The 24,879-nt window shown below is 35.1% G+C and overlaps 1 long non-coding RNA gene across 1 annotated transcript in view; it reads right to left on the reverse strand.

Moving 5' to 3' along the window:
- Positions 1-2,513: 2,513 nt before the first annotated feature.
- The window catches only part of LOC132673684 (uncharacterized), a 120,744-nt gene continuing 98,378 nt past the window's right edge, over positions 2,514-24,879 (reverse strand). The window contains exons 4-5 of the long non-coding RNA XR_013557473.1: positions 5,453-5,541; positions 2,514-2,822 (exon numbers count right to left, since the gene is read on the reverse strand). This is a non-coding gene — a long non-coding RNA (uncharacterized LOC132673684). The remainder of the gene's footprint in view (positions 2,823-5,452; positions 5,542-24,879) is intronic.

Below are 24,879 nucleotides of genomic sequence, written 5' to 3' on the forward strand. Positions count from 1 at the left end.
CAGATCGACACACATATGGTTTGACCTGTGAAGTATTTTTTATTATCGTCACCTTTATTATTACAAAAGTGGTCATTATTCCAAAATACTTCTTCCTCACATGCAGCTTATCCCTAATTTTTCCATTCTTTATTCAATCACTGTATAATCTTATGAAACTTATTTAATTTACAAGCTATTTTAGTGAATTTTTGAAGTGATAAATATTGTTCAAACATAACATGACAAACAAACATTGGATTCTTTTCTGCATTATGAAACATACAGGCAGGAAGGACAACTCTATGTCTAGTTATTACTGCTAATATTTAACATTAAAAATAATTGATTTCCACATTCAACACATCTTCTCATTGGCATTCACATGAGGGCACCATCCCCTCCTTTTCTGTGTAAATCTGATTAACGGGCTGCTCCCACTGTCATTTTGCACACAAAACTTCTATTCCATTTCGACAACAATCCTATTTACACAAAGACCTCAGGGTTGAACATTTAAAGTACCTAACCATTACTGAATATTGAATCATTTCTCTCCACATAAAATTGCAAATGTGGTCTGAGAGCCAATTTCCAGATTACCTTGGTTGAGTAGTACTAATTACTTCTAAACCGAAGGTGCAGCCACAGTCTGCCAAACCCATGCTGGATTCTTCGAATGTCAGGTGAGCATTTCCCACCAAGTGATCATGTCCTACTGTAGAATGCTGTATGATCACTCATGCTTATAGTAATGATTCTCCACACAAATAATGCTAGTGACAAATAGTCATAATAGTAATGTGTACTTTGCATTTGAATGCCTACTATGTAGCAAGGCACTGTATGCAGTATCTATTACCTCATTTCATTCATTTCTGAAAATGATCTTATGTGTCAGTTATTATTGTTGACATATTATAAATAAGATAACTGAGTTTCACAGGGATTGTCCCACAGCCAAAGTCACACAGCTAACAAGTACAAGAGCCTAGGGCTACTTTCTATTACAGCCCTCATTCACTTCTTTCCACTACACCACCATTTCTATGCCTTCCTAAAACAACCAGCAAAGATGAGTGAGGCCTGAGAACATCGGTTTGGGCACTGGTAGAACTGGGTGCTATCCTTGTTTCTGCCACTAGCTGAAATGTGACCTTAAATCAGTACTTGTGTGTCATTTCCCTCATCTGTAAAATTAGGTGGTAGAACTAGCTTTAGCCTTCTGTGATTTTTAAGTAATCTCAAAGAAGGTTCTTTTTTTTTTTTTTTTTTTGGAGAAAGAAAATTGAAAAAAAATTGTTCACAGTTACAATACCACTGAATGATATTTCTCTGGTATTTCCCAGGTTCTCATCTGATTTTATAGCTTCAATCACAGAATAGAATCCTTGTTGATATACAAAGAAGAACATATTCTGACCAGATCAGTGAAGCACGGAGAAAGATATGAAATTGACTTAACGTGGGTCAGACTCTTACAAAGTTTGAATTTAGCATCATGCATTTATTATGCTGCATATATAAAAAAATTAAATGAATGATGTGAAGCAAGGTGGGAATACAGTACAAGCATAAAGGATATTTATAGTATGTGTGATGAAGCATAAAAATACATTTATCTCCCTCAAAAAGCAAAATGTTGGATATATTCATATGAGACACCTTAGGCTATATCAAGAACACTATACTTAAATACTTAAATGCATTTACATACTATTCATGTAAATATATTGGCCTAACCATAGCAGCTCTAAGGATTCATGATAAGCTGTGAAAATTGTCTGTAAAAGATAAGTGAATGACCCTTTAAAATAGAATAAAAATTAATTATAGTACACCAGCAATTTTAGATACATATACATACCATTTTGAAAATCTGTGCTTTTGAAATGTTAGCCGTTCCTTATGTAGTTCTCATAGAGATGCATTCATATCACATATACAGTTTCCTAAACATATTGTATTTTTCTTAGAACATCAAACATTATGTCCTATGTCAATTTTGTAATATTTTGAAAGAACAAAATATGGTATAGTAAGCTGACATATTTTCCTTCGTTGAAATATTCTTTTGTGTGTAAACTCTTTACAGATTTTTCTCACCATTTTCTCCTTTTCTAAAGTTGACAAAAATGTAAATGATGGCAAAGTGAAAAGAATTATCATTTCTTTCAGCAGTTATTACTCTATGTTTCCCTATTGCTATTGCATAAATATTGTCATAATTCTACAAGTTTTATACTAGAAGTAATAATAAATAATTCCTTCACATAATTTGTGAGCGACTTCTTGGAATATCTGATTTTTGCACACACTGAAACATGTCACTTAAGGTGATTTTGAGCTAGTAGAAATTTTGCCAAAAAAAAAAAGTGTTAAGTTTGATTTCACTCATTAATACATTCAATGTGTATTTACTGAACTCCTACTGTGTGTCAGCCACTATGCAAGTTGCTGAACCTATATTGCTAAAATGCAAAGTTTGATGCCTACATGAAGCTTCCATGCTTGATACGAGAGACCAATAAACAATTAAATCAATAGAGAGAAAAAATAATCACAAATTGTGAAAACTTTCACAGAGGAAATTAACACATTGAGGAGATAGAGATTAATTGATGGAGGCCAATCTAGACAAGGTGAAATGGGGCAATTATTGAGATCCTGAAAGACAAAAATGAAACCAAGGCTTGATGAAGTGTTCTAAGCAAAGGCACTGTTAAGTGCATAGACATCAATACATACCAAAATATTTTAGGAATACATTCTCCAATTTGTCCTTCGGTTTCACTAATTAGTATGATTCTCTGGAAATCTCAGCTCTCCTGCACAAAGATTGTCTGAAGAGATAAGCTTTTTTGAAAAGTTGTAGTAATTTGGGAAAATAAAGAAATTACTTCTAAGAAACAGCTTTAAGAATGAAAATGGGTGAAGTAGTTAATACTTAAAATATTATTCTTTACTAGATATTATCTTTTTAAGAAATTAATATCTCAGAGCAATGATCTGTGCTTGGATCTTCTGTTTATAACAGTCTATGAGAAAGATTAATGTGTTCTTATAGAATATAATTTATCTTGATAAATTTTTGTCTTTATAGTAATAATGACTTCTTATTTATGTCTCCTTATTCACAATGAATGCATTTGATTCCCAAAATATACACCAAAATAGAGGAAGACAGAAAAAACTAAAAATTGTTTGTTAAAAACATCTAAAAATATTTTCATGTGAACTTATCATTTCAGAAAAAATTACATGGAGTGTCCAAAGATTAATTAAATAAGTATTCTGTCATCTTATATTATACATAGGTGCTAGTTAGAGAGTATTTTATTTTGCTTTGAAATATTTACATTGCACCACCAAGAAATGAATTAAATAATATCTTATAAAATTATTAGAGATGATTTTATGAAAATTAATTTAAATGAATTTTACATACAAATTCATAATAATAATGGCGTATCTATATAACACCAGAGCAAATTAATGAAAAGTAAGGGGAAAATCTATTATATTCATTTTGTGTACAAAATGTAAGGATTTGCCTTTTTTATGACTACTTTGAAATTTTTTTAGGCCCAAATGTTTTTTTTTTAATTTTTTTTATTTTCTTCAATGTTTATTTATTATTGAGAGACAGAGAGACACAGAGTGTGAGCAGGGGAGGGGCAGAGAGACGGGAGACACAGAATCCAAAGCAGGCTCCAGGTTCTGAGCTGTCAGCAAAGAGCACAACGTAGGGCTCAAACCCACAAACTGCAAGATCATGACCTGAGCTGAAGTCAGACACTTAACCAACTGAGCCACCCAGGCACCCCTCTTTTTTTTTTTTAAGTTTATTTATTTTGAGAGAGACAGAGAGAGAGAGAGAGAGAGAGAGAAAGAGAGCTGGGAAGGGGCAGAGAGAGAATCCCAAGCAGGTTCTACACTGTTAGTGCAGAGCCCAGTGGGGGACCTGAACCCACAAACTGTGAGATCATGACCTGAACCAAAATCAAGAATCGGCTGCTTAACTGACTGAGCCACCCAGGTGCCCCTAGGTCCAAATGTTCTTAATTGACTGATATAAAGTGATAACAATTGAATATAAAATTGAATAAGTTCACAAAATATACATTTTTTAATCTGTTTTTTTTCTTTTTTTACTTTTGAGAGAGTGCGCACATGAATGAGAAGTGGGGGGCAGAGAGAGAGGGGGAGAGAGAATCCCAAGCAGACTCTACACTGTCAGTGCAGAGCCCAGTGTGGGGATTGATTCCATGAACTGCGAGATCATGACTTGGGCCAAAATCAAGAGTCAGGGGCTTTACTGACTGAGCTACCCAGGTGCCCCATACAAACTGTACATTTTTAGTCAGATGATAATGCTACCTGATTTTGAATAAAACTTTTAAACTTTTAGTTTTATTATAAATAAAGCTAGTATGTTTTATAAAGCTTTAGCCTAGTACAGTACTTGGAATAGTCATCATTCAGTCTTCACATTATTTCTGACAATTTTAATTCTCATTTAAGTACAACTCTAATCTGATATCAATTACATGTCATTTTTCAATCAATTTTTTAAAAATTAGAGTTTAATATGGAGCTAACACATCTCCTCTGAGATAAAAGTAACAGAATTCTAATCCACTTTGGAGAAGGTAGATTCTAGAGCGAGCATTTTGCAAAATTTGGAGATATCAAGAGTTTTTCAGTAAGGTCATAAAATAAGACATGCAATAATCAAATATGGATATTAAAGCTTTCTTTAAAGTGAAAGCTAAATTCTGGTCTCATGTTAAGGGTTACAAAATAAAAGCTTATCCAAAGAATGAATGACCAGGTAAGAATCATGAACATCTTTTCCATTTTTACATAAGAAGGAATAATTTTAAGAAAGAGGGAGGGGCACCTGGGTGGCTCAGTAGGTTAAGTGTTTGACTTTGGTTCAGGTCATGGTCTCGTGGTTTGTGAGTTCGAGCCCCGTGTGGGGCTCTGTGCTGACAGTTCAGAGCCTGGAGCCTGATTCGCATTCTGTGTCTCCCTCTCTTTGTGCCCCTCCCCCGCTTGCACTCTGTCTCTCTGTCTCTCAAAACTAAATAAAACATTAAAAAATATTTTTTAAAGAAAGAGGGAATAAATAATTCAAAGGAATTTTATACATATTACACAGATAAGGTAAATTGAAAATTGTGTTCCAATTTCAGTTAGGTTGTTAGGTTGTTGAGGTTTTAAGCCAGGTAGAAATATTTCTACTTGTGTATACAACAAATGATGTCATTGAATATACATACTCATTAAATCTTGGTAAAATAAAAGTGAAAGGTAAAATAAAGCAGATATTTGTGTGCAGATAGTGATTCAGGGAAACATGTATTAATCTGGAATCCACTTGGCAGAGTTAGGGGGCTTTCTGCGGTTTCATATTTCTTTATGAAAACTTCCTGGTGCCGATCACATTTTATTGTAATTATTCACATACCTTCTTTCTCCTAAGAGCTCCGTGAATACACAGCAGTCCTCTCCAAATTACCTGTTATCTCTCCTGAATCTATGGTAGGTACTCCATAACTGTGAAAGGAAAGGATAAATGAATGAATGAGAAAAGAGAAAGGCAAAAGAGATAAAAATAAAATTAGCAAACCATAAGATGAGAAAGAGAGGGGAAAACAATCTTTTTACTCCGTCCTACTTACAAAGCCATGGAGAAATGGAGAATGCTGAATGATAAATTAAGAAACTATACATTTTTGGTGCTCCAAAATTTATTAAAGATTTGCCTTATTTTGGTAGGAGGGAAGAAAGGGGGTTGCTAAACTATGATCTCCTTCAGGAAAGTTTATATTCACACGAGGATATACACCACAATTTCTTCACATCTTTACACTCTTGCCTTCTATCACATCTTCATGGCATCTATCATTAGGATAGGATTCCATTTTCATGGCCAGATCTTTATAGCTCTTTTGGGCTGCCTCATCGTTCTACAGACATTTAATCTCATATGCTTTCTTATCTCAATAGTTGTCCTTCAAGCAACAAAGATGATCTGCATGTAAGGATGCTGTTTCCTCTAAAATGTCATCTTAGACAGTATAGAAGGGTAAAAATAGAAACAATTTTGGATAACTAACACTATAAGAGTAGCCATCTGCTTCTCAGAAAGATACGGATGTGTTTTCTTGTTTCTTTCCTCTAACCAATCCAAAAGATTTTCTTCCTAAAATCTAAGATTATGATATTTCTCCAAAGAAAATTTCTGATATTTCTGACAAAATGTATTAACTTGTGAACACCCTGGATGAACTTTAAATAACCCATCAAATATTGCTGATGGATAGATACTACATAGAATGATCCAGCAGCCATATGGAGACCCGATGGACAATCGAGCTACCATTTTCCAGATTGAGAAAGCAATCAAAATGAGGAAAATGGGAAGAGTACCATACCAGATGGTACTCCAGCTGAACTATACAAGTGTGGGTACACAGCAAATAGTGAATACTTTCACCACTTGTTCAAAACCATATGGACACAGAAAGATAGATGTAGATATTTGAGGGACACCTATTTCTTAAGAGGAAAAAGGATAAATTAGGGTACTAAAAGCTACTACTGTGTTAACTGACAGGCAGTTGCTGATTTAAATTTTGTGTTATCTAAAATAATTTACTCTGGGATATTATAATTATAACAATGTCCTAGAACTTCACAAAGTAGCATTTATGAAATAACAGAATAAAAATACTTTAGAGAATATGTTGAAATACACTGAGTTAATTTCAACTGAATTTTTTTTAGATCAAAGTTAATAAAAATGCAAACACTCCAAATCTTAGGTGTTATTTATTATTTCTTTATGATATGAATTGCACAACTTAATAATATTTGAGGTCATAGTTTTTAAAAAATTTTTAAATTTCAATGAAATAAAGTAACCTAAAACAAAAAAAGTATTTAAAGGCCTAATATTTAGAATTTATTTAGGTTATAATACTAGGTTGCACACACTCCTGTCATTGAAAAATATTTAATCTAATAGAAGCCTATAATGAAGCCTTTTTTCCTTTCTTTATGTAAAATATAGCAGACGATTTACTTGCCACTTATCACAGAAGGTCTTGGGCAATCTCAGACAAAGCAAGAGACTATATTCTTGCATGGTTTTGACCTCTAAACATGTGTCAATGCCAAGTTCACTAATTGTACACCCAGCATAAATATCAGAAAGTTCAGCCAAAAAACAGAATCCTGAAGTATGAAATAAAGGTATCCATAAAGAGAAGATATATGTTTTGATTTTATTTTATATTAGTTACTGTTTCTAACTAAGAATTTTATTATGAAGCTGCTTGGATGTTTGCTGTAAATGATACATGAATACAGATAACTCCATTGATAACTGAACCAATGAAACTGTTTAAACCCATGCTGACTTTTGCAGAATATTTTAGCACGTAATGCTATACTTATCTCATCTACACTTGTAGAATACAAGCCAAGGAAACAGATAGGAGGCTTCTAAAGGTAATTTTAGAGATAGTATCTTAGAAACTTGTATAAATGGTAGTTCAAATAATATGCAAACAACTGAAGTTCCACATCTAAGTTTGTAGGGAAGAAAGAACTCAGAAATATGTTCTCCCACAAACGTAATTGTCAAAATTCTTAAAACCCACACTCCCAAACTGATTGTAAGTAAACATTTCAAATGCCATAGTCATAAAATTTACTAATTTATTTTTAAACAGAGGCTACCTCAATTTTAATGACTTTATTATTATTATTATTATTATTATTATTATTATATCGAAAACGGAGCATTTTCTCTGTGCCCCACACGCAGTGCTTAGTTTGAATGGAATGTCTTATTTAATTCTCACAAGCACCCTGTGTGATAGACATTTTCCCCCATTTTATGGGTAGAAAATGGATACAGATAGGTTAAGCAATTTGCCCAAGACAAAACTTTAGCAATGTCAGGGCAGGCTTTAAAAAAAGCAACACGTGGGCGCATAGGTGGCTCAGTTGGTTGAGCATGGGACTCTTGATTTTGGCTCAGGTCATGATCTCATGGTTCATGAGACGGAGCCCCAAGTTGGGCTCTGTGCTGACAGCATGGAGCCTGCTTGGGGTTCTCTCTCTCTCTCTTCCTGTCTCTCTCTGCCCCTCCTCTGCTCGCACTTGCTCTCTCTTTCAAAATAAACTTAAAAACAAAATAAAAAATAAAGCAATACAAGTGAATAGCCATTTATTTTTTTAAGTTTATTAATTTATTTTGAGAGGGAGACAGGGGGAGAATCCCAAGCAGGCTCTGTTTTGTCAGCTCTATCTCATGAACTGTGAGAGTGAGATCATGACGTGGGTGGAAATCAAGAGTCTGGACACTTAACCGACTGAGCTACCCAGGCGCCCCTGAAAAGCCATTTCTGAACTTAATCATCATGCTATGCTGCTTGCCTTGGAATAATCTACCTAAAACATTATTTTTAATATTCATTCATTCATTTATTCATTCATTCATTCTTTATTGAATTGTATTTGGCATACAATATTATGTGAGTTTCAGGTGTACAACATAGTGATTCAACATTTATATACATTGAGAAGTGATCACCAGGATAAATCCAGCTACCATCTGTCAACCTTACAAAGTTGTTACATATTATTAACTATATTCTCTATACTGTACATTGTACCCCATGTCTTTTTATTTTTATTTTACACCTGGCAGTTTTACCCTTTTATCCCCTTCCTCTATTTTGTCCATCTTCTCATGCCCCTTCCCTCTGGCAACCATCGGTTTGTTCTCCGTATTTATGAGTTTGTGGATGTTTTGTCTGGGTTTTTTTGCTTTAATTTTTTAGATTACACATATAAGTAAAATCATATATTTTCCTTTCCCTGTCTTAGTTCATTTAGCATGATACCCTCAAGGTCCATCCATGTTGTCATAAATTTATTATTTTCAGAGATGAAGAAAACTTACAACACTTAAAAGGAACTTTATTTCTATTTCATAAGCAACATTAAGATTTAGTTACTTCTAGATGAAATTTGATACTGGTGATTTTTTCCCTAGGGTTTGGTAAAAATTAATATTCCAAGAATTCTTGATATATGTAAATCATTTTGCCAATTCAATAAAATTTAACTTTAATGTTATTTTTACTTACAAACTGATCAATACATTCCTAAGGTATTTTATCCTTCATATATATATATACGTATATATATACGTATATATATACACGTATATACATACGTATACACGTATATATATATGTGGTCTTTCTTTGTAGGGAAAATATTGATAATGCCTAGGTCTATGTGAATAACATATATGAATAGCTCATAAGATCGTGAAATCTTAATTCAAGCATGACGCCAGTTGATGTCATGAGAATTAATCAAAATACTGGCAATCATGAATATGTAAAAATTAACACTTGACTGCTCTATGTTTAAATGGGCAACATCACTTATTCAAATAGTAACTCTTCCCTTTCACCCGGACAGCTAAATCTCAGCTATGAATGAAAAAGGCAGAAATAGACGGGATCTGGTAAAATTGATTTTTTTTGCTAGTGAGATATTATTACACTGATGAACTGAAAAATCAATTTATAAGCTACACCATGAAGGAGTATACTTTTTTTTCATATGGAATCTATCTTAAGTTGAAACACTGAAAAATAGGAGACCATTTGTGTCATATCTAAATATTTTATATGGAGATGTCAAAAGTCTGATATACTCACTCTACTTCTCAACTTGTGACTGTGTGTATATCTGCAGTTGTCATTCATGAAAGCAACGAAGGCACAGGTGTTAGACCCTACCTACCTTGTAATCTTGCAGCCAACTCATTTGCAGCATGTAAAGTTACATAACGGATGTGTCTATGTGCTTGCTGCCTCCCTCTCTCTCACGTTCTCCCTTCCTCTCTGCCTTTCTCTCCCTTCTTACTTTCTTCCCACCCTCCCTCCCTTCCTCTTCCTCCCCTCTCTTTGTGTCTTCTTTCAAGCTTCCACTATGCATGGAAAACTATTTCCCAAGATCACATAGGGGAGAAAATTCTTAACATGTTCTGTGTTTATTGTAAGTAAAAGTCCAATTTCTCTAACCTCTGAAAAATAAAGACTGCTTTCCTGTGAGCATTTTTTCTTTCATTCCTCTATTGTAAGGTAAAGATTAGCCTGTTGGGGACATAAATAACATGCTCTAAATTATTCTTAATGCCTATTTTCTTTATGATTAACAAATAAATGTCTTTGTGGTGTTTGCTCTGTCAGGTGGCACATAAATGTTAAATATTTGCTACTACTTACAAAGATAATGAATATACACAGGCAACATGTGCTGGCTTCATGAAAAACTCTGAAACGTATACTCACGTTTTGAAGGATTCTCAAATTTTCATAAGTTCATATTTCCTAGTTTCAGTAATTCAAATTCAGTAACTATTTCAGCTTTCTAGTTTAAAAAAATCCCTCATTCTGCTATAATGTTAATTTTAACTAAATGACCAATAACTTCTAATAATGGAACTTATTTTTTCAAAACAAAAAGAAAACACAGTTTCAGTATTTTTAAGCAACTTACATATTTTAAAATTATGTGTATATACATATATATTCTTTTAAAAAATTGTGGCAAGAACACTTGGCACGAACCTACAGTAACAGATTTGTAAATGTGAAATACAATACTGTTAACTATTGGATGTTGTAAAGCAGATTGTTAGGACTTATTTATCTCACATAACTGACACTTTATAGCCATTGAATAATAACTCTTTATTGCTCCCTATCCCCAGTTCCTGGAAGCCACCATTCTACTCTCTACTATGTGAGTTCCACTATTTTAGATAATTCATATAAGTGGAATCATGCAGTACTTGTGCGACTGTGACTGGATTATTTTGCTTAACATAATATTCATGTTGTTACATATTGCAAGAGTTCCTTCTTTTTAAAGACTAAATAATATTCCAGTGTGTGTGTGTGTGTGTGTGTGTGTGTGTGTGTGTCACATTTTCTTTATCCACCCATCCATCCATGGACATTTAGGTTTTATTCCACATACTGCTATTGTGAATATTGCTGGAATAAGCATGGATGTGTTAAGATATTGATCTTGAGATCTTGATTTCAGTTCTTTGTGTAAATACCCAGAAGTGGGATTACTGGATCCTATGGTAGTTCTATTTTTGATTTTTTGAGGAATCTCCATACTGTTTTCCATAGCAGCTGCAGCAGCTTGCATTCCCACTAACAGGGCACAAGTGTTTCAATTTCTCCATATTCTCACCCACACTCATGGTTTGTTTTTTCTGTTTTTGTTTTTGGTTTTGTTTTGGATAAAGTCATTCTAACAGGTGATTGGTGGTTTTGATTTGTATTTTTCTGATGATTACTGATGTTGAACCTCTTTTCATATCCCTGTTGGCTACCTATATGTCTTTGTCGGAGAATTGTTTGTTCAAGTCCCCTCAATTTTTAAAATTGAGTCATTAGATTTTTTTGGCTATGGAATTATAGGCATTTCTTACATATTTTGGAAATTAATCCCTAATCAGATGTATGATTTACAAATATTTTTTCCATTCCATAGGTTGCTTGTTCATTCTGTTAACTTACACACACACACACACACACACACACACACACACACACATAATCAAAACCATTAACACTAATAAATTTAGTAAAGTTTCAAGATACAAAAATCAACATATACAAATCAGTTGTGTTTTGGGGCACCTGGATGGCTTAGTAGGTTAAGCGTCCGACTTCCTCTCAGGTCATGCTCTTGTAGTTTGTGGGTTTGAGCCCTTGTTGGGCTCTGTGCTGACAGCTCAGAGCCTGGAGCCTGCCTCAGATTCTGTGTCTCCTTCTCTCTGCCCCTCCCCCACTCACACTCTGTCTCTCTCTCAAAAATAAATAAACGTTAAAAAATTAAAAAAAAATCATTTGTGTTTCTATAACAATAAACTATTTGTAAATTATATTAAGGAAACAGTCCCTTTATGATAGCATAAAAATAAAATATTTAAGAATAAACATACTAAGGAGATCGAAGACATGTACACTGAAAACTATAAACATAGATGGAAGAAATTAAAGAATGGAAACATGAACAGATGGAAAAATATCCTGTGTCCATGAATTGCAAGACTTAATATTGTTAAAATGTTCACACTACCCAAAGCTATCTGTAGAGTCAATGCAATCCCTATCAAAATCCGAATGGCATTTTTTTTTTTACAGAAATAGAGAAAACAATTATAAAATTCCTAAGGAACGAAAAGGACCCAAGAAAACAAAACAATCTGGAGAATTATTAACAAAGGCAGACACGTCATGCTTCCTGATTTCAAAGCATATTATAAAGCTACAGAATGGTATTGGCATATTAAAACAGTATGGTACTTGCATAAGATACAGAATAGAGAGCTCAGAAATAAATCCACACATACACAGTCAACTAATTTTTTTTTTTTTTATTTTTTTTCAACGTTTTTTATTTATTTTTGGGACAGAGAGAGACAGAGCATGAACGGGGGAGGGGCAGAGAGAGAGGGAGACACAGAATCGGAAACAGGCTCCAGGCTCCGAGCCATCAGCCCAGAGCCTGACGCGGGGCTCGAACTCACGAACCGTGAGATCATGACCTGGCCGAAGTCGGACGCTCAACCGACTGCGCCACCCAGGCGCCCCCACAGTCAACTAATCTTTGACAAGGGTACTAAGAACACATAATGGAAAAAGGATCATCTTTAACAATGGTGCTGGGAAAAATGGTTATCCATATCCACAAGAAGGAAATTGTATCCTTACCTTACATTGTACACAAAAATCAACTCAAAATGCACTACACACTTAAATGTAAGACCTCTAACTGTAAAACTCCTACAAGAAAATTTCAAGGAAAAACTTCATGACGTTGTTCTTAGCAATGATTTCATGATTTGACACCAAAGCACAGGCAACAAAAGAAAAAAATAGACTATATCAAAGTATATGTGTATATTCTTCATATATGTGTATATACACACACACATATACTTTTCTTTAAATTTTAAAAATGTATTTATTTTTGAAAGACAGAGAGAGAAAGAGAGAGCACTAGTGGGGGAGGGGCAGGGAGAGAGAGAGGGAGACACAGAATCTGAAGCAGACTCCAGGCTCTGAGTTGTCAGCACAGAGTCTGATGCGGGGCTTGAACCTACGAACTGTGCGATCATGACCTGAACTGAAGCCGGATGCTTAACCGGCTGAACCGTCCAGGCGCCCCCACACATATATATTCTTAACATATATTTATATATTCCTAACATATTTTTTAAATATATATTCCTAATTATATTTTTTAAATATAATTTAACTTAGAGTTATAGAACATCAGTACTGTATTCATGCTTGATGTTTGGCAAGCATTTAAAATAATATAAAATTAAGGGTGCCTGGGTGGCTCAGTTGGTTAAGTGTGTGGCTTCGGCTCAGGTCATAATCTCATGGTTCGTGAATTCGAGCCCTGTGTCGGGCTCTGTGCTGACAGCTCAGGGCCTGGAGCCTACTTCTGATTCTGTGGCTTCCTCTCTCTCTCTGCCCCTCCCCTGCCCACACTCTGTCTCTCTCTCAAAATAAATAAGATTTAAAAAAATTTTTAATAAATAAAATTATATTCTCAAATATTTTAAAAGTGCATGACTTATATTGCTAGAATTGGGAAAATCAATCTTTTCAGTTATTTTATAATCAAATAAAATAGCTACCTTTTTTATTAACCTGGAGAAACTACAAATATTAATATATAGTATGTGATATTAGTAATTAGCAGCCTAGTTATAACAACCAGATCCCTTTTCCTATTAATATAATTCAAATATTTCCCCACATTCTGAGTTAAGCATATTTAAAGCATTTTGTCATGTGCAAATATAAGTCATACAATATCATTATATTGGTAAAGAAATGTGCATTTCTTGGCAATTTCAAGCAGAATTGCACCAAGTTAGAAATAATTATGAATGTTTTGGTTTCTGACATTGAGGTTTGTATTTTCATTTATCTCAGAACTGAGAAGTCCTGGAAAAATGTGAACTTTTATAAGAGTTGGGCTTCTAGTCCAGAAAATCTTGCTAAGGAGATTATAGTCATGACTATATTGCAAGGATAATTTATGACACAAACTCCTTCAAAAATATTTTTATCTAGATTCTGTAATATTGTTCATCTGGGGTTGAAAGTTACCTTTCAACATGTATGATTAATTCTTAATCCTACAAATATATGAGGCTTCTGGCTTACTCAGAAAAGCTTTAAGAAACTGATGGGACAGTTTTAGGACCAGGAATGGAGTATGTTTTATTCATCTCTCTAGCCCATGCTTCTATCCTCAAGTTCATGGTTGTTTAACATGTTTACCCCCCTAAGACATGTACGTGTTGAAATAGTAGCAGAAGCAAAGTTGAATCTCAGGTATACTCGCTTGATATCAAAGCTTATAGGTGCATTATCTCATTCATTTCACAAGTTCTTACTGGGACCATTCCCTGTTCTAGGAACTTTGGACCCAACCACATACAAAGTTCATGCCCTCATGCAGGCTTTAATGTGGTTAATAAATAATAAGCACATAGTAATAACTCCTCTGGAAAAAATAAAGCAGTCAGGAGATAGAAATTATAGATTAAGGAGTGCTACATGACATTTGATCAGAGAACTGACCGAAATGAGAGAATAAGCCACTTGACTTTCTGTGGACAAGTGTTCCAGAAAGGAAACTAGAAAGTGCAAAGGCCCTTTGATAGGAACATGCTTGCTGTGTTCAAGGATTCGATGCATCATGTATTTTATTTTTTGAAACTGTGTCCTGGTACTTGCTTTTTCCCTGGCTTGGAATTCTCTTCCCTTCTCCACCTCCTATTAGTCATCCTTAAGACTCAGCATCTTCCCCACTATACATTCATGAGGCCTCCGTACTGGCCCAAATGCTTTCCTTCACTGCTGCCATAGCACTTAGCCAAACCTCTAGCTAATTATTTTTCAAACATTGCCTTTTTCTCTTCTTATATTTATCTGCCCTACTTGACCATTAGTGCCTCAAAGGAAGGGGCTTTTTCTAATCAATTTTGATTGTCCCAGGGCCTAGTACTGCTCAGGATATCACAGAACTCAATGAAAAGAGATGGAAATATTTGGTTATAAAATAATTGTACATAACCTGTTTTCCTTTCCTCAGATTATAATTGGAAAATCTTGATTTAAGTCACATCCTCAGGCAAAAACAAGTAACTAGGCCCATTTTGGGGAGATGTTGTCATTACAAAAGATTCCTAAAATTAAAAATCAGCACTTTTCTGTGAATATGATTTGTAAAAATTCTGAAAAGACCTTACACAAATTTAAGTAACTTTTGTAAATAAAATAATATATTAAATATTAATTGTTTTATATCAATTGACAGTAAATGATACTAAATGGCATAAATACACATATTTTTTCTTGAAGTAAGGGAAGCATAAATGTAAAGTTTTAAAGGAGAATCAAAAGACTAGAGCTATTCCAGGTTGAATTCTTGCTTCATCAGATTTTCATAATTAGAGTGATTATCAAACTGTGAAATAATTTACCTGGAACTTGTATTTATACTGTTTAATGTAATAATAAGAAAACATGTTAAGAGCATTAAGCTCATTACAAAGATAAATCAGTGGCACACAGTTACAATTTCTCTTTCTGACTGCCTAGACATAGTTAAAATTACATATATGGTTGAATTTTGTTAATTTATGCATTTCTTATAAAGATAGTTCATTTGCATTTTTAAAAAGTTTGAAACATTATTTGGTTATCCTAAATGTTTTATTTCCTCTGGATATAAAACACATCTGGTTGGATCATTTTGACAAAGTACTGCCTGATAGGCCCAGAATCAAACCCAATCATATGGTCATTGAACAAATGGCCACCGTATTTCTTGGATTTGTTGCTAGTTTATTCTCCAGTGTAGTTGCTCTTTTCTCATATGGCAGTGTCCTGTCAGCTCTCAATTAACTGCACCTTCTTGCTCTGTATATACTGAATACTGCTGACTCAGCTTTTTTTCATCCTGAACAATGTCCACCTCACCTCCTCATTCCATTCTCCCCTGATGGGCATTTTCCTCCATCCAGTTCTTTGAACTTTATCAGAAATTATGTGAATGTTTACTCTTCTAGGCACTTTGATATGCACAAGGGATACCCACTAATGAAAAACAAACAAACAAATCTGGCTTAACCCCCAACAAGCTAAGGATCTAGGGATGATGGGAGATATGAGTGGGGACAAGCACACAAATGGATAATGTCAATACAATAAAAAACATCATGGGAAATCTGTATAGAATGCTAGGTAAGCTCAGGGAAAGATGCTCAACTCTCCTTGGCAAGGTTTCCTGGAGAAATTACCACCTGAGCTGAATCTGGACTGAAAATAGCATTTAGGCATAGAGATCATTTAAAGGAGAAGAAAAGGCATGTGTAAAGATACAGCAAAGTGGAAAGGAATGTGAATAATTAGTGGACCATATGACCAGAAACAGAAGTCTTTAAATCTTGAGGGTAAGGAGTATCTCTGGAAGGAACCTCATTTGAAACAATGTTTTGTTTTAATCTCTGCTAATCCCATATCTGTGCAAATAGGCATTCAATGAGTTTTTATTTGACTAAATGAAGATTAAATTGGCAAATGTTGGCAAACTCAAGGCTGTGCACTGTTACAAATGAGAGACTCAGTGTTACAGGATATACCTAAAGGGTAGTAGACCGTTGAGATTTTCAACTTTTAAAATCTGAAGTTTCCAAGTATGCAAACATACATAGAAATACTGATAGAATGTTAGCCTATTTCAGTGGAGAAGCCCCTTTCACCAGAACTGCCACTCTCCTAAAATGGTCTCCTAAAAGACCATTTTATTTGCACAAAAAGCTGTGTGTGTGTGGGGGGGGGGGGGGGGGGGGCGTGTGTGCGCGCGCGCGCGTGTGTGCACGCATGTGTGTATTTTAAATGTTTATTTTTGAGAGAGAGAGAGAGAAAGAGTGAGCACGAGTGGGGGACAGGAGGAGAGAGGGGGGCAGAAGATCTGAAACAGGATCTGTGCTGACAGCAGAGAGCCTGGTGTGGGACTCTAACCCACAAACTGTGAGATCATGACTTGAGCTGAAATTGTATGCTCAATGGACTGAGCCACCCGGGTGCCCCAATGTGTTTTAACCATACCAAGAGAAACACTTTGTATACAGAGATGGTTAAAGAACTAACAAACAGCACTGATACCCAGTGAGCAACTAGACTCACATTCTAGCTGAGTGGTTCTCTCCAAATTACCAGAGCTGACAAAATAATTCAAATTTTGAGCTTCAAAAATGATCACAGTTTTTAAATGTCATAAACTTTGGGGTAGTTTGTGAATAGTCAAATTTCAAATGGTAAATAAATGGTAAGGATCTAATATAAATACCAACTCTCACATTTCCAGAGTCTTCCTAGGTGTTGTTTCTCTTACCTACTTATCGGAATTATTAAGTCTCTCAGACTTAAGGACTGCTGAAGCAGAAAGAAAACTCCTGAATCAGTCAGTTGTCCTCCTTTCTGAGCTACCCTTGTCCGTACCTCCATTAAGCTAAATATCCTAAAATTGACTTAATTGCAATACCTGAAGGCAAGTTTGCAGTATGTGGAAGTGCTTTGGAAAAAAAAAAATGAAGTGCTCCAATATTAGCAGGGCTGCTGAAAGATGAGTGACACATCAAAGAGATTTGAGCTGGTTTTTCCATGATAACTTAAGGGACTCAAAGTCCTCCTAAATCAAATCAGTTCTCTAATATATATACTCTGGTCTAAGCTTCAACAAAGCACTAGGAATAGAAATTTAGTGTTATATTTATTAGCCAACACAAACAATTGAACCTTGATAGGTTACTTTTTTTCTCAAGAGAAAAGTTCCTTCAAAGCCCTATAGAACTGTAAGGACTTAGAATAACTGGAACTACTATAACCTACTAGACAATTTTAATAATACTATCATCATCATCACCACATAGAAAAGACTAGTAAACAAAGAATTATAAAATGTGATGAACTAGAATGTTCATTTATGTTTGGTTTTTATTATTGTTTTTAATTAGAAGATGATATACAAATTTAAAACCAATATATAGAGAATAAAAAGAACATCAATCTCCATCTCAACCACTTCCCCTTCCCTCTGGTTTTCCTTATAGACAATGAATGCTAAAAAGTACATTTAATTGTGGATGCCTTATCCACTGAAATAATATTGGGCTCCTGGATTTGATTTCATACTCACCAGAGAGTACCTGGATTCCATGCTACTTCATTACTACCTGTGGAAATGATTTGTCTTTGACCAGTAGGCTAGAATTCAAGTCTTTTGTTTCTCCATAGTCAAACTGGTATGGATTCAAACTAAATGTGGGACATCTCTATTTACACCATTTTTTGGGAGTCCTAGCAGGCTCAGTGACTATTTCATAGTATATATCTTTAACATATATACTTTAGAAGAGGTAACTTTTGTCTTGCATTGCAACATATGATGCATTATTAAAAATAACAGTTTTGTGGTAAACTCTTCAAATTTACAGGCCAGTCTTCTAGGGTTACAACTGCCAACAGGGGACAGGCAGGTATGGTAAATGTGTGAAATGGGGCTGTGCTGCCCTGGAAAGTACAAGTCCTGTGTAGAGGGAACAGCTGCTGTTCAGTTCTAGCCAATCGTCACCATGTGAGAATCTGGGCCCAGTATTGTCAGAGCTTCCAAATATTCAAGAGAAGCTGAAAACCCAGAGATTCACGTAAAAAAACAAATACCCTAGTGTTTAAATACTGGCTTAATTTTTAAAAAATATTATGCAGGACAAACATTTGTGGGCCAAAGTCAGTCCATTGGCAGTCAATTAGCAATCTCTGCCACTCATATATAATCACCACTTTGTTCTTTTTATCCACTGATTAATTTATAATTCACATGTTTGAGCATTAATCCAAATGTGTCTTGGGGGGGGGGGTCTCAATAATCTGTATCAACACATTTCCATTTTTGTCAGCCATTTGCCAATGTTGCTCTGTTTCCAGGATAAAAAGCAATTTGCCCCACTTACCTTGGTTGTGGAAACATGTTTTACTTTTCTTTTAAATCCTAACTCATTGAAATATTCACATAAAATCTTAATTGTGTAAATAACCCCTCACGAAGCTGATGATGGGATACAATGATAAGTTAGGTATGGTTCATAAGAAGCTTGCTCTCCAACATAAAGAGAAATAAACATTTTGTTTTTATTTTAATTTTTAATATTTATTTTGAGAGAGCGAGAGAGAGAGAGAGAGAGAGAGAGAGAGAAACAGAGTGTGAGTGGGTAGGTCAGAGAGAGTGGAGACACAGAATCCAAAACAGACTCCGGGCTCAGCTGTCAGCACAGAGCCCGAGGTGGGGCTCAAACTTACGAACCATGAGATCATGCCTGAGCCAAAATTGGATGCTTAACCGACTGAGCCACCCAGGAGCCAGAGAAATAAACATCTGAGGAATTGTACATGTCATTACCTTAACCTAGTGTTTTTCAAACTTCGTTCCATGGAACCTGAAGAGTTTGGAGTTGCTAAGAAGCCACGTTATAGAGGTAACTGAAGGCTGTCATTGGAAATGTGGATTTTACTTGAAAACAAAAAGTTTGAGAATATTTGTTCATCAGATTAAAGAATTTCAAATTTGATCTGAAGGGGTCTTTTTGTAAAGTTTATTTTATTTATTTTGAGAAAGACTGCAAACAGGGGAAGAGCAGAAAGGGAAAGACAAAATCCCAAGCAAGCTCCGTGCTGTCAGCGTGGAGCCTGACAAAGGGCTCAGTCCCACAAACCATGAGATCATGACCTGAGCTGAAATCAAGAGTCAGCTGCTCAACCGACTGAGTCACCAGGCTTCCCACGAAAGGGGCCTTATCTTCAGATCAGAGGATTCCTTGTGATCCACAGAAGTCTTTCAGAGGATCCATGAGCTACCTGACATGCAAATGGACCACAAATGTCATTTTTATTACTTTTATTATATTCTCAAAAGAGTTTGTGAACCAACATATGATATTTACAATAAATAATATTTAAAAGTATGGATTCTCGTGGTGCCTGGGTGGTTCAGTAGGTTAAGTGTCTGACTTTGGCTCATGTCATGATCTTGTGGTCTGTGAGTTCCAGCACCATGTCAGGCTCTGTCATCTTGGAGCCTGGAGCTTGCTTTGGATTCTGTGTCTCCCTTTCTCTGTGCCACTTCCCCACTCATGCTCTGTCTCTCTCTCAAAAATAAACAAACATTTAAATATTTATGAAAAAATAAATAAAAGTATGGATTCTGAAGTTAGAGTTACATAAGTGATTCATCTGGGACTAAATGCAAACTCTTTAAGCTTAAGTTTGTTCATCTGTAAAATAGGAATAGAATAGCGTCTGCCTCACTGTGTTGTAGTGAGGTCTAAATGAGATAAGCAAATATAAAGGACACAGCACAATGTCTTACATATAGTATGCACTCCATAAATGTCAATTATTCCTATTGTTGTCCTTGTTACTGTTGTTTAACAAACTCAAACGCATAGGGAAAGTCACAAGAAATTAATATACTATTTGTAAACAACAGAGGGGACTGAATAATTATTTCTCCTTGGATGAGTCAGTGTAGACTTCCAGAAGATGGGCCATTTGACATGGGTCTTGAAGATAAGTAGGAGTTTTACCAAGAGACAAAGTGGGAGAAAACCTTTCCAAAGTGGGGGCAGGAACAGTATGGCTAAGACATAGAGTATTTGCAGGAATTGGAAAGTTTAGTGAGTGGTGAGAAGGTTGTGCAACTTACTCAATAGAAGCCAGGAGTGGAGAGGCAGGAAATGGGGTTGGAGAAGTAAATTGGAATTAAAATATCCTGGTGAGTATGATTTGTAAGCATTATGAAGTCAATGAAGATTTTCAATGAGAATATGATCAAATTTTTAAAGGAAGATAATTCTTACAGTGTTGTCCAGGATAAATTCAAGTAAAAAGGTAACTAACATTTGTATGCATTTAATGCATGCCAGGGATGGTTATAAAACAAACAACAATAATTTTCTCAGTGAACCTAAATTGTTCAGATTATCACTTCATGTCATATGTGACAAAACTGAAACTTCAAATGGTTAGCAATCCAAGAGCACATAACTAGTCAATTATGCAGCTGTGCTTTTAATCATTTTGAAAGATTCCAAAGCTCCTTATATTTCCACTGGTCTGTGTGGTTGGGAAATAGGATATGAAACTATTGCCATTCATCTAGATGAGAGGTGATATAGGACTCATATAAGAAAGTGGCAATAAGGATTGATATTCAGAAGCTATTTCTGAAGAAAGCAAGGAGACATAAGAAAAAAAATCAATATGAAAAGAGGAAACAGAGGGATGCCTGGGCGGCTAAGTTGGTTAAGCGTTTGAATTCACTCAGGTCATGATCTTACAGTTAATGAGTTTGAGCCCCGCAATGGGCTCTGTGCTGGCAGCTCAGAGCCTGCTTGGGATTCTCTCCCTCTCTCTGCCCTCCCCTACTTGGGCTCTCTCTCTCTCTCTCTCTCTCTCTCTCTCTCAAAATAAATAATTAAATTAAAAAAAAGAGGAAACAAAGTACCAGTCAAGGCTAGTTTAGACATTATGAGATGGGAAAGCATTAACACAACTGGAAACACTCAAGACTAAGAATCTAGTAGATGAGCAATGATGTGTGTGTGTGTGTGTGTGTGTGTGTAATATAAAGGAGCATTGGTACAGAGAAAATTTAAAGTGTGGCCCACGGGATTTTAGGTGCCTATAGGACATCCAAAGAGAGAGGTCCATAAGGAGTTGAAAATAGAGCTGTAGATAAGTGTCAGGACTGGCCAGTACATACTGTGGTTGAAGTCCTGGGGATGATGGAGATCACTCAGATGGAATGTGGGGAGGAGAAAGGAAGCACTGATACCATCCAGTTGGAATGACAGGTTTAGAGGCTTTCTGCACTAATTAAAGGTCGAGGTATTCAGGACAGTGTCTTCATGCCTGCACTTTTGAATCCCTCAGATATTTTTTACACTACAGTACACATAGTAAATAGTTCATGAAGTTTCTTTGAGTAAATATATGAAAAGAGCATCAAAAAATAGAAACTAAAGAATGGGGAAAAGGAAGGGGCCCAGAAAGGAAGTTGAGAAAGATTGGTTAGGTGATAGGATGAAAAGAGAAGAATGCAAGCCAAATGAGAAGAGTATTTCAAAACACAGTGGGGGGGGGGGGGGCGGGTAGGGAAGAGGGGAAAGTGGGTGATGGGCATCAAGGAGGGCACCTGTTGGGATGAGCACTGGGTGTTGTACGGAAACCATTTCGACAATAAATTAATAATAGAAAACATATTAAATTTTACATATTAAATAGAAAACATATTAAATTAAGTTCTGTGTAATACACTGCTTGTAAAAACAACAACAACAACAACAACAACAACAACAACAACAACAAACACATAGATTTGTCCCAGAGTTTGAAATGCTTCAAAGTGATCAGTTGGGACAAGGACTTAAAATAGGACATTGGGTTTGGGAATAGGAGAACACTGGAAAATGTGTTTCCTATTCTAAACTTATCACTGGAACTAATCACTGGATTTTGGAATATATCCTTTCATGAGTTGGGAGTCAATCTGTATAAGGCAAGTTTCCAAACCCACAATTTAGCAACATAACTGGTAGTATAGATCTAGTGTAAAAGACTAGCAGACAATTAATTGTACTGAGTTTCATTACAGTGTTCCAATTTAAAGTGCTTACTACTGATAAGGGAAGCTAAGTGTATATTAAAGGGAAAAAATAAAATAAAATATATCTCCACTGTGATTCTTAAACAATTAAAAATCCTCCCAATAATGCATTGATTTGCTTACAGATTTAAACATTTGGGAGTCAGTTAACATCTCATACTGAAAAACACAATGAGAATGGAAATATAAATGAATAAAGGGATGACAATTCTTTGGGGAAAAAAAAGCAGATGTCTTTGATATTTCTGTTTTTCTGTTTCATGCTTTCAGTGTTTACATCTTTACCTAACAAGCAAATAGCCACTTAAAAACTCAGTCTAGTAAGAATCAGTATGTTGTTCCTGGAAAATTAATGACTCATAAATATGCTACACATTTTTGTGACTCAAATATTTTCACTGTTCTTCCTGGACTTTTTGGATAATAAATATTCAGATATATTGGATTATATGATATACTGCTGTTATAATATTTCATTGAATACTTGAGAGACTAGAGCATTTGGAGACTAATGACACTAAAATTGAATAATAATTGCATTGAATAGTATTGTTTTGTCATTAAAATAATGTTAGAAAGGAAAAGCAAGTGTAGTTTCTTTACAAAAATCAGGATAGATGTCCTCTAAGCTTTGCATACATAACAGTGCTTTACAATTTTATTTAGATAATGTCTTATAAAGTTCAAAAATAACAACCATGTTTTTTTGTTTGTTTGTTTTTAAGCCCACAAGAGAATCTGACACCTCTGAGTTACCGAGCAATCATTGACCAAGAACTAGCATGGCCTCTTAAAACCCGTAATAGCTAACGGGAAGTATAGCTATAGGCAACAGAGTTAGGGAATTAAAAATGTCAAGCAACACTAATAATTCATGCATCCTGGGACCATAAAGCCAGCAGCGTGTCAATAATAATGACATGCTCTTTGGAAAACAGGTAAAATTAACATACTAGTGTTTTAAGTTGAGAGAATATTACAGAACTTTGGTAAAAAAAAATAATTTTCTCTCACATATGAGGTTGCTGATTTGTGTTCTATATGTTGTTGTTACTTATTATGCCTCCTAGATATGTATCCCAAATGCAGGCCCTCACAGACTGTCAGTTGACAAAGGGCCTGACATGGTGTAATAGTGAAATGTGTAGGCAATAAAAAGAAATGCACAAAATAAATATCCATACCTGAACAAGTCAAGTGTGCTAGAGGATACAAGTGACTTCACATGCAGGAAACATTTATGAAAAGAGATGACAGGATAATGAAGGATACCTTTTTAGGAAGACTACCCTTTTGTTTAAACAAAATTTACTGAGATTTGTTATTTTTATTATTTCCAGATAGCCTGTTTTAGAAGCCGCACTTAGAAGTACGACTTCAATCTGATGTTGAAAAAGCTTCTTGGCTCTTTAGAAATTTTTTTTTTTTTTTTTTTTCATAGTCTTCACTTTTGAAGGAAGCTTTAAGAAAACAGCTGCATTTGAAGAGGAAGGGAATACCGGACCCAAGAGAAAAGGGAAATTGTGTTTTATTGGACGATTTTTTTATTACCACTCTGGGAACCAAAAAAAGTGACATAGGCTATCAAATAACTCTCCCTCAAAAAAATCTTTAGATCAATCTTTAATGAGAAAGAAAGAAAAAAGAAAAGAAAAAGAAATTCACACCAGTCCTGTTTTATGCACACAATTCTATATCTTTTTTTCCAACTCATCAATATGCTCATGGTTCTTAAATTAAGCATTTGAATTAAATACCAAGGGCCTTGAATGACACTCACTCCCCCCCCCCATTAAAAGGTGTATAGATCAATGATATGGCATTGATGAAATCCTTGATATGATTTGTGACCCTTTAACTAACGACATTTCCTCTAAAGTGACAAAATCACAACAAAACATAAAAAAAGAACGCCTCATTACAAAGGAACCCGCCATACATTATTTAAATCTTTCCCTCGGAGACAGCAAGAGCTAGAATGCATACTGAGTAACCACTCAACATGAAATGATTCTTTTTCAT

The sequence above is a fragment of the Panthera onca genome, chromosome C1, assembly GCF_046562875.1.
Source record: "Panthera onca isolate mPanOnc1 chromosome C1, mPanOnc1 haplotype 2, whole genome shotgun sequence".
Taxonomy (NCBI): Eukaryota; Metazoa; Chordata; class Mammalia; order Carnivora; family Felidae; genus Panthera; species Panthera onca.